Source organism: Mesocricetus auratus, unplaced genomic scaffold (assembly GCF_017639785.1).
Source record: "Mesocricetus auratus isolate SY011 unplaced genomic scaffold, BCM_Maur_2.0 Super-Scaffold_100676, whole genome shotgun sequence".
NCBI classification, from domain to species: Eukaryota; Metazoa; Chordata; class Mammalia; order Rodentia; family Cricetidae; genus Mesocricetus; species Mesocricetus auratus.
This window is the reverse complement of record NW_024429266.1, coordinates 91643673-91657862: the sequence shown is the minus strand read 5'-3', so window position 1 is coordinate 91657862 and position 14190 is coordinate 91643673.

Sequence of the window (14190 nt, the reverse complement as noted above, 5' to 3'; positions counted from 1 at the left end):
GTAAAAAAGTGTCTGCTCACCCTAGACAGAACTTTGATGACACCCAAACAGTTTCATCAGTATGATAGTTGATCCTAATCATAAGTTTGATTGAATCTGGAATAAACAAGGAAGCCTATCTGGGCATACCTTCAAGGGTGTTTCCAGTAAAGATTGAGTGAAGGGAGAGCACCCTTCCGCAAAGTGGGCAGCTTTGCAGCGGAGGCCCAGCTGTAAAGAGGTCTTCAGGATAAGTTTGTTGCCCATTTTCACCGCTTGCTCTAAGGGTACCTAGCTCATTGTTGCTGCTGCCTTCCTTTGTTACAACTAAAACCCAGCTTCCTTGGCCTTCTCACATAGGCTGAAGACCAGCAATTGTCCAAGAAACCTCCAGATTTTGGTACTTGATTAGGCTTGCCGAAGCATCCAACTTTACAGACTAAGCCACTACCTGGGTCTTTGCCACGTCAGTATGCAACATGGATGCTGGTCTCAGGAAAGTTGCATTACTGAAGTCTCACCTTCAGTTAACCTTCTAACTTCTATACACTCTAGCTCCCAACTAGAAGGATCCATGTTTGCAATTCCAGGTGAGTGTCCTTTGACTGTCCTACTTTCTACCAGAAAGTGGTAATGGCTCCATTACAGTTACCATACACCTAAAACTACTGCTCAGTTCATTACCAGGACTTGGGGGTGAGCAAACGTATAATTCACCGTAGTTATCTCTCTGCTCCATGATAACATGGTCGTGTCAGACACAAAGAAAATTCACTTTTTACCAAAGCATAGCTGTTTTCAAACAATAGAACCACAGAAATCACACACACACACACACACACACACACACACACACACATGCGCACGCATACACACACTGGTATGGTCATCATTGCCCATTGTAATTTTTTCTTTTATTTATTAATTTATTTTTTACATTCCAATCCAAGTTCCCCCTCCCACCCGATTCTCAGAGAGAGTAAGGCCTCCCCTAGGAAGTCTGCTAAGTCTGTCCCATCATCTCATTAAGACAGGACCAAAGCCCTCACCCACACTACCCCATGCCTAGGCTGAGCAAGGTATCTCTCGGTACAGGATGGACTTCACAGTAAGTTTGTGGATTAAAGTTAGATCTTGAACCCACTGCCAGTGGCCTCATATATTGTCCCAGTTACACTATTGTCACTCGTGTTTGGGGAGTCTAGTTTGGTGTTATGCAGGTTCCCCAATTGTCAGACTGTAATTTTAAAAACGGTGGCACAGGAGAGAAAGATGTCATCCGTGCAACAGAGTTCATGTGGAGAGGTTTAGGGGAAGGGGATTGTAAAAAGGGGCAAGGGAATATGGAGACTGACCTCTGGTGACTGGAGCAGGAGGAGAGAGGAAACAGAGAGAGAGGGGGGAGGGGAGGGAGGGAGGGACAGAGACAGAGACAGAGACAGAGACAGAGAGAGAGTAAGTATCCTGTCAGAACACAGAATGCCAAGGGCAGGCTCATACAAATGCCTGAAAACTAACAGTGACCTTAAGCAAATTGCCTAGTGACTAAATGACAATGTAGAATTCCAAACAAAACAGGTGCTTAGATGCCAGTTGGCCAAAAGAGCTTTGACTCCTAGGTGGAGCATACACGCCATCCAGATGAGGATGAAAGCTTGTCTTCTCTGTCTCCCTTTAGCATCTGTCTCCCTTACCTTGACTCACACACTTGCATGGCTCTGTCTACCTAACCTACCTCAGCCCCATTCAATGCTTAGGACACAGAAACAAGTCATTGTCCTAAGGCAGGACAGAAGGAAAGAAAAAAATAAGGAGGTATGAAAAGGGAGTGAAGCCCCCTCCCCAGGGCCCAGTTTGCTTGGCTTGCCAACTGAGAGTTTCAGCTTCAGCACAGCTGATAAAACCAAGACTGCCTTCAGAGATGATGCTCATTTTCTCCAAGACATCTCACACAGAGTTGATCAAAACAACAAAGAACATGTGCTTCCTTGGAACCAGACTGTTTGTGGCCTCCGGGGTCCATGACATTAGCAACCCTCTCTCATCCCTGAGGCCTAAACAATATGTCTTGAGAGCTACCTCACAATTTCATTTGCAGAAATTTCATTTATCTTTAAAGCAAGATGAAATAAACCAGTTCATATACTTCTTACATCATTTAAGCATCTTGATTAATCTTTAAAGCTTCTGTAAATTATAGCCTTTGAAAAATGCGATTTAGAACACCACAGCGTGTAGCCTTTGTCAAGATACACAAGTGCAAACTTCCCTGTTGAGAAGCTCACACGCACACTGTTGTGTTCACTGTCCCTCTGTATGTCTTTCTCTTAATGCCAGTGCTCTGACTAAAGTGTGCACCATCCCTCATTCTACCTACTAAACTGGCTACCTTTGCTTCCAATTCTCTTGAAACTATTCTGCTTTGAGTCAAGGATCCTGCTTTACCTGAGTGGAGGCCCCTAAGTGGAACTGGTCCAGACACTCTTGGCAACGCTGGCCTGTGTCCTGCCCCAACTGCTGCTGATAGTCATTAGCCTGCATCACCCTGGATTCCAAGAAGAGAAAAACATCAGGAGACAGAAATCCCCCCATAGAAGGAAGTGGAGTGAAGCTTCATCAGGGAATAGGAATTGTCTTATAGGAACCAAACTGGTCTACTTCTGTGATGATACTAATGAACAGATTGATGATTTGTCTGACCCCCTTGAAGGGTTGGGGCTGAGACAATAATATGCCAGGGATGAGTTGGGATACATTCTGACTAGAAATACTTAAACACACATACCCCTCACCTTAAGGCAGAAATTCATGTCGGTATCTGAGGATAGACTTTGGAGAACTGGACCTCTCTGTTCCTCTTTTTAGAGTGGCCACAATGAGTAAGCATCATCTCTCTACTCTGTTCCATTGTACAGTTCTCTAGTTGGTGTATTAGGATGGATGGGTACCCCACTCTGTTGGAACTTTTGGAAGCCTGGGATTCTGTCCTAAAAAGTCTCGAAGTTACTAAACACTCACATGAATGTCTGATTTCAAAAACTCAAGCTTTTAACCATTCGCTAATGCCCCATTAGCTAGCAAACCATCAAACTTGCTACTTTATTATTTATTAATGAGTTTTTAATAAGTAACAGGAAAATGAAGCCAAGGTTACAGAGATGTGTGCATGACAAGAACCATCTGGATGCTAATTATATAGTATTTGTTTAACATTGCAGCCCTACATACAATAAGAGATGGTACCATTAATACCTTCATGCTGGAGTGGGAAGATGACATTTACAAGGCCAAGAAACTCAACAAAGGAATTCTAAATTCGACCAAAGTACCTTCTTGCTGCTAGGACATGGTCTTCAGAAATATTTAGAGAGGTTAACTTTAAAAGCAAGTTATAGTCTGGAAGACACGAAACACAGAGGGCTTGGAGACCTATTTTTTATTTTGGTGATCTAGAGACTATATTTTTAAAAGGTCTCCAGGTGGTATAGATGTATTCACAAGTATACAGATGGCAAACATCACACGACTTTAGATTTGTCTTGTGGAAAGGCTGGTCCCTTTCATAATACTGGATTTCTAGGGCACCGTGGCTGCTTCATCTTTTTCCATTCTTTTTAAAAGTTGTTTAAAAAATTCATACATTTATGTAATGATTTTAGTCGTTTCCACCCCCCATTCCTGTCTTCCACAGGAACCCTTACTCCCTTATTCCCTTTTGTTCCCAAGAAGTCACCTTCTACTCTCAGGCCTTCCTTTTTGTGTGTGACTCCCTGAGTTTAATTAGTTTCTTGCTTGAGAGAGGGTGGGAGGTTAAAGCCTACATAAAACTACTTACGGAGCAGCTTTCTAATCTCTGCCCAAGCTCTCCTTCTGTCCTTCCACATAGATGAAGAACTGTCTAAACATGTTCGCAAGAAGAATGCTGTCCACATTGTCATCATTCCTGGTTTCAGAAAAGTTCTTCAGGTATTGAGATTCCTCTTAGTGAAACTACTCCTCACCCTTGACTGTTTCTATCTTACTTTCCTGTCTACACTATTAACTTATTTAACAAATTCTGTGTGTTTAAGAGCTGTCGAGGTAAACAATACCCTTAGTATATTCTTTTACACACACACACACACACACACACACACACACACACACACACACACACACACACGTTAATCATGGTTTCCCAGAAGGAAGGCCCACATTAATCCTATCTTTAGGTCTTTCCTCAGTCCTGCACCCCCCCATTTCCTTTCTATCCAAACTAATGTGTGTTGGTTTCTATCACCCTCTAGGACATACACTAATCTAACAGATTAAATCCAACCATGATATTAACTACCGATTACAAACTATTAAGTCACTACTCCTAGATAGCCGATCTTCAGTAATTTTCTTATACAAAGCCCTTGTGTTATAAATAGGACATGCATATACCAACCAGTGGAGCCTTTCAACTCTGCTCAAACCATCTTAATAGGCAGCCAGCTTCTTTACTCTCAAATCCATGGAAAATGTGTGTTTTCTAATCTTCAAGTATCCTGCTCTTCCCAACCTAGAAATCACAAAGTTTATTGTTCCTCTGACTCATCCTATATAGTTTCACCTACTTTATATTTCTGCATAAATTTGGGGCTATTTTAATGTACCTTTTCTGCACATTTTTACTTGGTCTCCCCCTCCTTCCCCTGTTAGATAACTAACCCATGTACCCAAATGTGGATATGCAAAATAGAAATCTCAGTGGACTTCTTTTATTATCAACTTCAGCAAGACGGTGACCTGGCTAACTCCTGTATAAACCCAGTCTGGAGAGAACATTACAGAAAGGCCCCTCAGCAGACATTTACCTTGTTGCAAGTGTGTTGTTTGGATCTATTCCAGAGTCCAGATTGCCAATAGGAAATCAGATGTTAAAACTGCAAGCCCACCAAAGAGTAATGGGAGTCAGAAATCCAGTAAAGGAAGGAGAGAGATTCTGGGAGAGAGTGGACAGTCAAGAAAAACTTGCCAGAATGGTATTCAACTCTGCAAAGTGCAAGCCAGGTGGGCTTCATGGAAGCAGATGATCAGCAGACCCCCTCTGCTTTCCTGGCCCCTCTCTGTCCCCATTTTCAGATAAGCCCCCTCATGAATTCTGCTCCTTTGGGTATCTGCCTCCAGGTCCTCCAACAGAGCACTCTGTATACTGGGGATTTCTGCACCAACTGCAACCAGAACCCCATCCACCACGATTCCCCCACAGCCCTCTATCCTTTGGTCTTGTTTCCCTATTTTCTATGATGTGAATGTCCTTACTGTATGTTTGGCTATCAACTTACTTGTGCAGCATGAGTCATAGCATGTCACTCCACAGAGGGTCTTGTTGTACTTTATCTGGTCCCCAGTGCAAAGTCACACTCAGCACTCATTGAATAAACAAATGGATTTTTGATGAGCTAACCTGAAATCATGGTTGTAGGAACATAATCTATTTTGGTGGTTTTCCGTTCCAGAGCTAACAACTTTGAATTTTCAAGTGTCACCCGAATAGGATAATGGCCACTGCTAAATTTCACTGAAAAAAAATATCAATTTCTGTTTAATTCTCTCTGATTCCATCAGAGACAAGACGTCTTTGAAAGTCATGAACTCTTTAGGGTTTAAAAGAGAAAAAAAAGAGCATAAGTTAAGTGAGTGGGGAAGTGAGAGGAGTTGGGATGGGGGAAGTAACAGAACATATTGTATGAAAAAAAATTTCCATGCAATGAGAGAAGCAAAAGAGGAAGGAATAGGTGAAAAATGAGGAGGAAAAATCCAAGCCCAAGCTTAAATCGTGGGCAGGTTGCAGAAATTCAGAAACAATTTTGCTTGTACTAATGCTACCAAATTATTTTTTAAGTAACAGTTACATTTAAAAACTTTCCTTAAAATTGCATTTGTAAAAAGGGAGAAAGAATAAGAAGAAAATAGAGAAAAAAGGAGGAGGGAAGCAGGAGAGGAGGAAGAAAAACCAGAAGAAGACAAAGATATGGAATGGAAGAAGAAAGGACAAAAGTATGGAGAGCGGGATGAAAAGGAAAGAAAGGGAAGATAAGAAGCAGTTGTTTTCATGTAAACGTGGTTCATAGATTTTGAAAACAGAAAAAGGTTAGAAAGGGCCAAGCAATTAGCCACACGGGCAAATGCACCCACCCCATCCAGGGCAGATAGGAGGCATGTCTATTGATCAGACACTAATCTCTGTTCTTGGCAGCAGAGCAGGTCCCATTTGCAATGCACAGCGAGAGGACTTTCTCCAAGCTGTAAGCTCTAGGACAGTCCCTGAGTAACAACCCTGTGTTGGCAAGCTTACGTGCAGAAAAATAATAAAAGACAGAAGGCTTCACTCTTACTGGTCTCTAGTGAGTTTGAGATTGATATTTAAAGAGTGGTAAGAGCCTAGTGTGGTCTGATGAATCCTGGGAGCATCCCATTAAGGACTCCAGTGGGGGTGGGCGCGTCTTGTCATGTCATTATGCTGAGGAGCAGCAATACAGACTCCAGTGTTAATTAGTTTGTGTGTTTTGACTATTATGTAGTCTGTTCCTACCTGGCCTTGATTTACTTTCAGAACACATCGTGGCAACTGCCCACTTGTCAAGCCCCAAAAGGGTCTTACACTTGACTCTTAGTCTAGAGCGCTTGCCATTTAGAAAAAAAAAATGAGCTCAGATACATTTAAACTGAAAAGAAACAACAAAAATAAAAACGGGAAGACCTCACCCTCCCTGGGGAGCACAAAGGGGATGGGATGGGGAGATCTTGGGGGGCGTGGGAGGATGGGAGGAAGAGGGAACTGGGATTGATATGTAAAATCAGATTGTTTCCAATCTAAACAAAAAATAAAAAACCCTTCTTATTGTTCATTCTGTATTGGAATTCAACTTTTTAAAGAAAAAAAGCACAAAGAACATTGGAATACTTGGTAGATAGAATAAAACTAAAGTATACTGCTACCACACAGAGCTAGTGGTATGATTATTTTTGCATTTGGTTCTGAATTCTTTAGTGTACATGAAGAAAATACAAGATAATGTCCATTCTGCTGCACTTGTCCCTGTTTGTTATCATTGCAAAAAAAGTATATCAAAGAAAAATTGCAACATTAATCTTTATTTAGTCATTCATTTCTTTACCATTAAATTCATTAAAGATGGATATACTTAAAAATGACCTTGGACTACTTTCAAAAGCCAGCATCCCTCTTGGTCCTTTTAAAGTTGATCAGTTCATGGAACTTAATTCATCCACATGGGATTATTCCCCGACTCTTCTCTGCCATGGTTCTTCAGATAACACCTGCAAGTGGAGTCCTTGGAGAATTTCCATGCGGGGAAGAACCAGTGAGTCAAGAAGTCACAGAACAACCCAAGACTTTAACTGCCCCATGAATTGATAAAGACTTCCAACAACACAAGGAATGTCTTCCCCTATCACTGATTATGCAACAAATTTCCTTAATAACACAACCCGAACACAAATTAAGCCCATTTTCCAAATGTGTCAGACATCGGTCTTCACAAAATCCAAGCTATCATAGAAGAGTTTAGTTTCCAAAGAAAAAGGCTATTGGTTTAAAATCAAGGTAAATCAAGTACAGTTTGTGCTAGGAATGTGGGAAAAAGGTGGCTGAGCTAGTATCTCCCTAGCTCTCCCTCTCCCAGCTTCTACTGCCTAGCTCTTCCTCTCCCAGGTTCCATGCAACCTTGACTTCAGACCACACAATTCTCACAATTCGCTCAATAGAATTATCCATTGATTCTCAATTTCATCCAGGCTTGACTGCTCTTTGGGAAAGATCATCTACCTAACCCTCCACTCAGTGCCTGAAAAATTTCTACCTCTTTCAAGATTCATGTGAAACCCTAATATCTTAAGAAGCTAATAGTTACCAGACTGGATTATTATTTGTTTAGAAGTGATCTATGGTGAACAATGCACTCATCTCTTCAATAGTCTTAACACAGCTGTCAAGTCAAGAGATAGATACTGTCACTCCCATTTTACAGGTGCTGTATCTTAGGAAGTAAACAGTCAAAGCTGCAGGCCACTTAAGAGGGAGTTGGGTGGGATTTTGATAGTTTATTGAATTTTCTAAACCATGATATTCAGTTTTCCCCAAGTTTTCTACTTATAATGTTCTCCACTTTCTAGACAGAAATACTTTTCTAGGTTTGATATGTATTTGGTATGTCATTATCAATTGGATATCTATTAAATTTCATAATTGTGTCATTTTATTAGGAAAAATACCTCTAATTTCTAGATATTGGCTCTGTATGTAGGATACTTTCAAAGGATAACGTAGTCACTAATTAATATTTTATATTGAAATCACTGGAATTCCAGACACTGGCCTTAGCATATCCAAAGTGATTTCTAGAGCTGTTCCTGTAGATTAGAAAACAGTAATCTGTCTACTACCTCCACCAGTTAGAGAAACCATTTTTGACACAAAGTGATCTTTCTCCTGTATTTGAGCTCTTCTATTGTATAATATGCAATGAATTAAGGTCCCTTCTCATATGGAAGTCCTACTTATATTTTGTAGTAATTCATAAGGCCTGTCTGTCTTACAGCAGAAATGTTGATATTTTAGACTGGGTAGTACTCATTCATTTGGGGTAATTGTTCTGTGCATTATAAAACATCCAGGAGGACTTATAGGCTTTCTAACCTCTTCTAGATGCCAACACAAATTGTCCCCTCATTGAGATATGAGAGAACAAGGATACCAAGTGCTACCTGTTAAATGGAGCAAATGTCATCGTCATGTCCTTAACGAAGGTGATAACCTTATCAATTATGTGAAGAGAATTGTGAAACTGGATGTGGGTAAAGGCTCATCTTTTCTTTTTGCGAATTTTTCTTTCTCCCAGGAGAGGTGTTAGAACTTTTCCATCATCTCAAACTGACATATGTTTTCCTGTATTTTGGCTTTTTCACTTTAAAGTTATACATTTGGGTCTCTGATCTATCTGGAATTTAGAAATGGGATAGAGGTAAAATTGGGGTTTTATGATTTTCAATACCATGTTCCTATATTCCTGATACCATTGCAGCAAAAATTTCATTATTTACTCCAACAGTGTGAGATACCGCCATCTCATAAAATAGTTTCCCTTCATATATCTTATCCTATGCTTTCTATGTCTATTTTATTCCATTATATGTCATTGGGTTACTATGTTAGTGGAACATAGATTTTCTTATAACTGTGGCTTTATGATGGGTGTTTATACCTAGCATCAAGTAATTTTCATTTTGTTTTGTTTTGTTAACAGTGGTCATGAACTCACTATGTAGACAAAAATGCCCATGAAAGCCTGATCGTTCTCCTGATGTTCCTGCCACTGTCTCCTAAGTACTGGGAAGACAGATGTGTGCCATTACACTCAGCCTTCCATTCATTTTCTTGAAACCTGTCCTCTTCTTTTTCTATGTTTCTTTTTTATGTTTTAACATAAACATATTTATGTTAAAATTCTCTAATGTTCAGCAGCTATCTTCTTTGCTCTTTAATTTCACTACTTGCACTGGTAACACATTTGTTGATACCAGGGAAAGGTGGACTTATTGACAGACTTCAGTTCTTTCAAGTATATGCTTTCTGCATGCTAAGAGGGCTTGTTAGATGCTGCAGAGAAATTGGTTCTGTAATTTGCTAGTCTAGAATAATCATAAAATTAATTTAAGAACCTATATCACAGCAACCTTTCAGAGTGTTCCTACCAATTCCTCTATGTTTTCCATGACCAGGATCTTGTCATTGCTCCTATGTATGTCAGTTTGAGCTCATTCACAGGATATTCTGGAATAGAATTAGAGATTTAAGGTGTCTGTTAGAGAATCAACTCCATTAAAAGCAAAGAAAAATCCATAGGGGGGTGGTTAACCTGCTGTACAGACCCAACAAAGTCTCACCCATCTCAGCAGGGAGTTAAAAAACTAACTACTACTCATTAGTTGGTCGATAAGGAACAAAGCAGTCAGGCTGTCACACACTGCCTCATTCAATAATCAGAAAACTGGTAGTCCAGGAAGACTGTGAAATCAAGTGACGAAGATCTCTCTCTCTCTCTCTCTGTCTGTCTGTCTGTCTGTCTGTCTCTGTCTCTCTCTCTCTCTCTCTGTGTGTGTGTGTGTGTGTGTGTGTGTGTGTGTGCGTGTGTGTATATGTGTAGAATACTGGGAACAATGTTAATTACCAACCATTGCAGCAGGCATGACAGTTTCTGAGCTTGAACGGAAGATGTCCAAAGTTTCTTCATTAAATTCAATGTGGTATTTGCTGTAGGCCTTTGTTTCATGACCTTTATCAAGATAAGGAAACTAACTTCTATTTCTAGTTTTCTAAAAGCTTGTTTTGTGAGTAATAACAATGTGTTGAGCATTTATAAGCAACCATAAGTTCTATTTTATCTTTTACAGGGAAGATAGTGTCAGGACATTTGCTGACTCAAAACATTCATTCATCTGGGATGATTCTACCTTTATGGTGATGTACACAACACACTTACCCTTGGGCAAATGTTATTATATTTAGGATTTTTTTCACATCTCTAAAATGTGTCAGTATTTGCTGGATTGACTTTTCTCATTTGTCTAGATTGACTTCTTTTTCATTATTTTGTGACCATCCTTCATTTGAAAGTGATTATATAGTCTTGAAAATTTCAAACAGCTTAAATATATTTATATTATTTATATTTAACTCTATAACTAAATATTTCTATCTTCTTTAAGATTTATAAATCTTTACTGATCTGTACATATTTTATTTAAGCATAAACATTCATTTCTGGCTCCAACAACCAGAAACAGAAAGCAGAACTTGCTGGGCAAAACAGAAAGTCACCTAGCATCTCAGGACTAAACAGGGTGTTGTGGTGGATTTTGGGGATCCCAGATGAGCCCCCAAATGTTGTGCCCAAATTCTGAACCCCCGAACCACCAAGAGACCCATTCTGATGCAAAGCAAAGAGTCTTTTATTATTAACGAGTTAACTGTATCAACTCAGGCCCTCCATCCATTCCACACAGCAGGTGGAGCAACGGCAGGTGGAGCAAAAAGGACCCGGACAACTGGAGGTGTGCAAGGGGAGTGTCTAGGGGTATGCAACAGTCTCAGGATTGGTGCACTTCTGGGCTTGGGCAGCCTCTCCTATGTTGATTGGCCAGCTGATTGTTATGGCCTATAGGCCCTCCCGGGGCAGTTGCTATGCTCTGCACCACTGTTAAGACACTTTTAACATAAAGCATGCACATCCAGATTCCACTGGCTAACTTCGTATTGGTTCTTTCCATGGGGAGGGTATCTGACCTCCTAGTGAGAGAGGCAGCTCCTGCGAAGTCAGAAGGCCAGAGACTAAGCAACGTGTGTTGAATCAGAAGCCTGTGTCCTTTTTTTCTTTCGAGACAGGGTTTCTCTGTATTGTTTTGGAGCCTGTCCTGGAACTTGCTTGGTAGACCAGGCTGGTCTTGAACTCACAGAGATCTGCCTGCCTCTGCCTCCTGAGTGCTGGTTTTAAATGCGTGCACCCCCACCACCACCCAGCAATGTCTATATCTTTTCTGCAGCCTGTTATGGCTGCTAAAACAGGGGCTTGGTGAGGGTCTGGTCCCTTCAATACAACAACAGTTCCATGTACAACCTAACTTTACTGACTGGTCTACTCATTGGCTTATTTATATAGTCATCAGTAGAACTTTCTGTCCATTGTAAGATCTATAATGGTTGTTTTATTTATTTTTATTTTATTTTTTGGTTTTCAGGACAGGGTTTCTCTGTGTAGCTTTGGAGTAGAATGATCATTTTAATCTCTAGCTCTTATTTCTTTCACAGCATCAATATATGATCTAATATATCACTAGTTTCTGTCAGCATGATCAATATGTACACATATGTGTATAAATATGTAACACATCACAATGAGTTCTTCTGCACTTATTAATTTGAAATTCTACATTTATTTGTCAATTTAATTATTAAAGTTTCATTTGATCTGTCTTCTTTGCAGTGTCTGACAGGTATATTGTACATGAGTGGCTACAACCTGTAGCTGTAATTCTAGATTTATCTAACACTAATAATTTTATCAATTTTCATCTTACCCGATTTGAGTCTATAGCAGGTTATGTATGTATGACTTTGATTTATCACTCTGTTGCTCCTTCTGAGCATATAACAGCAGATACATGTTGTTATGTATGTATACAACATACATCACCTTAACACTGTCAGAATCATTTTGCTTGGATTTACCTCATATTTTTCATTCTTTGATCTCTATCCTTTGTGCCTGTATCTCATATTTTTTATTTAATTGCTATCTTATTTATTTCTTTATTTTTGATACAAGGCCTCGCTATACATCCCAAGCTGGCCTTGAACTTATGTCCCTCCTTCTTCTGCCACCTTGATGTGTCACCATGCTAAGTATATCTCATATTTAACACAGTACAATGTTTTTGTCTATCAAAATTATATCATGTAACCCAAAACCATTGACTTGCCACCCACAAATTTAGAAGTCTTTGAAAACTACAATTTATTTTTAAAACGTATTCAGGAGTAAAGCGGGGATTCTCCAATTCTGCATGTGTGCAGAGCAGATGTGACATGAACTCTTGCATGAGATACAGAAACCTTGTTCCTCCTAGCTCTCCTCTGATTGTGTATGCTCCTTTGTGCTATTTTTTTAAGTTGTCAAATCTACATATGTTACAAATCCCCAAGCACAGTATGCTAATCACTTTATATAATCTTATGGCTAGTTAGGAAGCAGCAAAAAGGAAGGAAATTAAGGGCAGAGTTACAGATGCTGCTATATTAATCCTATGGCCCTGTGTGATTCTCAGCCTATGTTTCTGTGGATTCAAGTTACCTTTCATGCCATTTGCCATCCCCATTACACCTAATTCCACTTTCTCTATGCTCATGGTGATAGATGCACTTAATTTTCTAAGCCAAAAGAACTGATTATGCATAGTACTGTATAAAATTATTTAAAATCAGTCAAGAGAAAACGGAATGTGCATGTTTATTTGTGTTTTAGAATTCTATAATTATCATTGCCAGTACTCTTGTTTCTTAATATGGTCATGGATTTCCAGACTGCAGTGATTTGAATAAGGATGGCCCCTATAGGCTCATATATTTGAAAGTTTAGTCATTAGAGAGTAACACTGCTCAAGCAGGAGGTATGGCCATGTTGGAGTAGGTGTGGCCTTTTGGGGTGAAGTATGTCTGAGGTGGGCTTTGAGATTTCAAAAGCTCAAACCAAGTCCAGTGTCTCTCTCTGCTGTCTACAGATCCAGATGTAGAATCCTCAGCTAGCTCTACAGGACTGTGTCTGCCTGGACACTGCCATTATGATAATAGACTAAATCTCTGAAACTATAAGCAATCATCAATTAAATGCTTTCTTTTATAAGAGTTGCCATGGTCATGGTGTCTCTTCACAGCAATAGACCATGGAGTAAGACACATATTGACTCATTTCCTGTAGACATGTTATCTCCCTTTAGCATACTAAAATATTTATTGTATAGTGGGTCTTCAGGAACAAACTAAGTTTTTGTATATCTAGCTTTTGTATGCCTTTATTTTGGCTTTAATTTTAAAAGATATATTTTCTAGTTATAAGATAATGAGTTAGCAGTTATTTTCTTTCAGAGTTTGAACATGTCATCCTCCATATTCTGGCAGCCATTGTTTCTAAGGAGAAGTCAGCTGTTGAGTTTGCTAAGATTTTCTTGTTTGTTCTCTTTGTCCTGGACTCTCAAGATAAAGCTTTACTGTTGTATTTGGGTGGGAGTCTCTTTATGTTTATCCTATATGGGGAAATCTCTGAACCTCACTTCTTTAACTGGAGGTGAAAGTGTGACTAGCTTCTTGTGAGTGGCACCCCTCCTTTACTCACAGGAGGGTAGGGTTTGAAGCATCTTATCTCTTCTGTTTTCCTCCCCCCTCCAGAAAAAGCAGGTCATACAAGCAAACTGATACAAGGTTGATCAAGCTCTGTACCTTTCTCACTGATAAACTTTTACAATATACTCTGAATTTTGGTGGCAGAAGGCAGACCTTGAACTGTGAATCAAAATGATATATTTCACTTCTGCAATTTGGTGCTAGGGATGATGAGAAATGATATTGCCCTGGTCCTCTTGATAACTATCCCATCATTTGATTGGGAG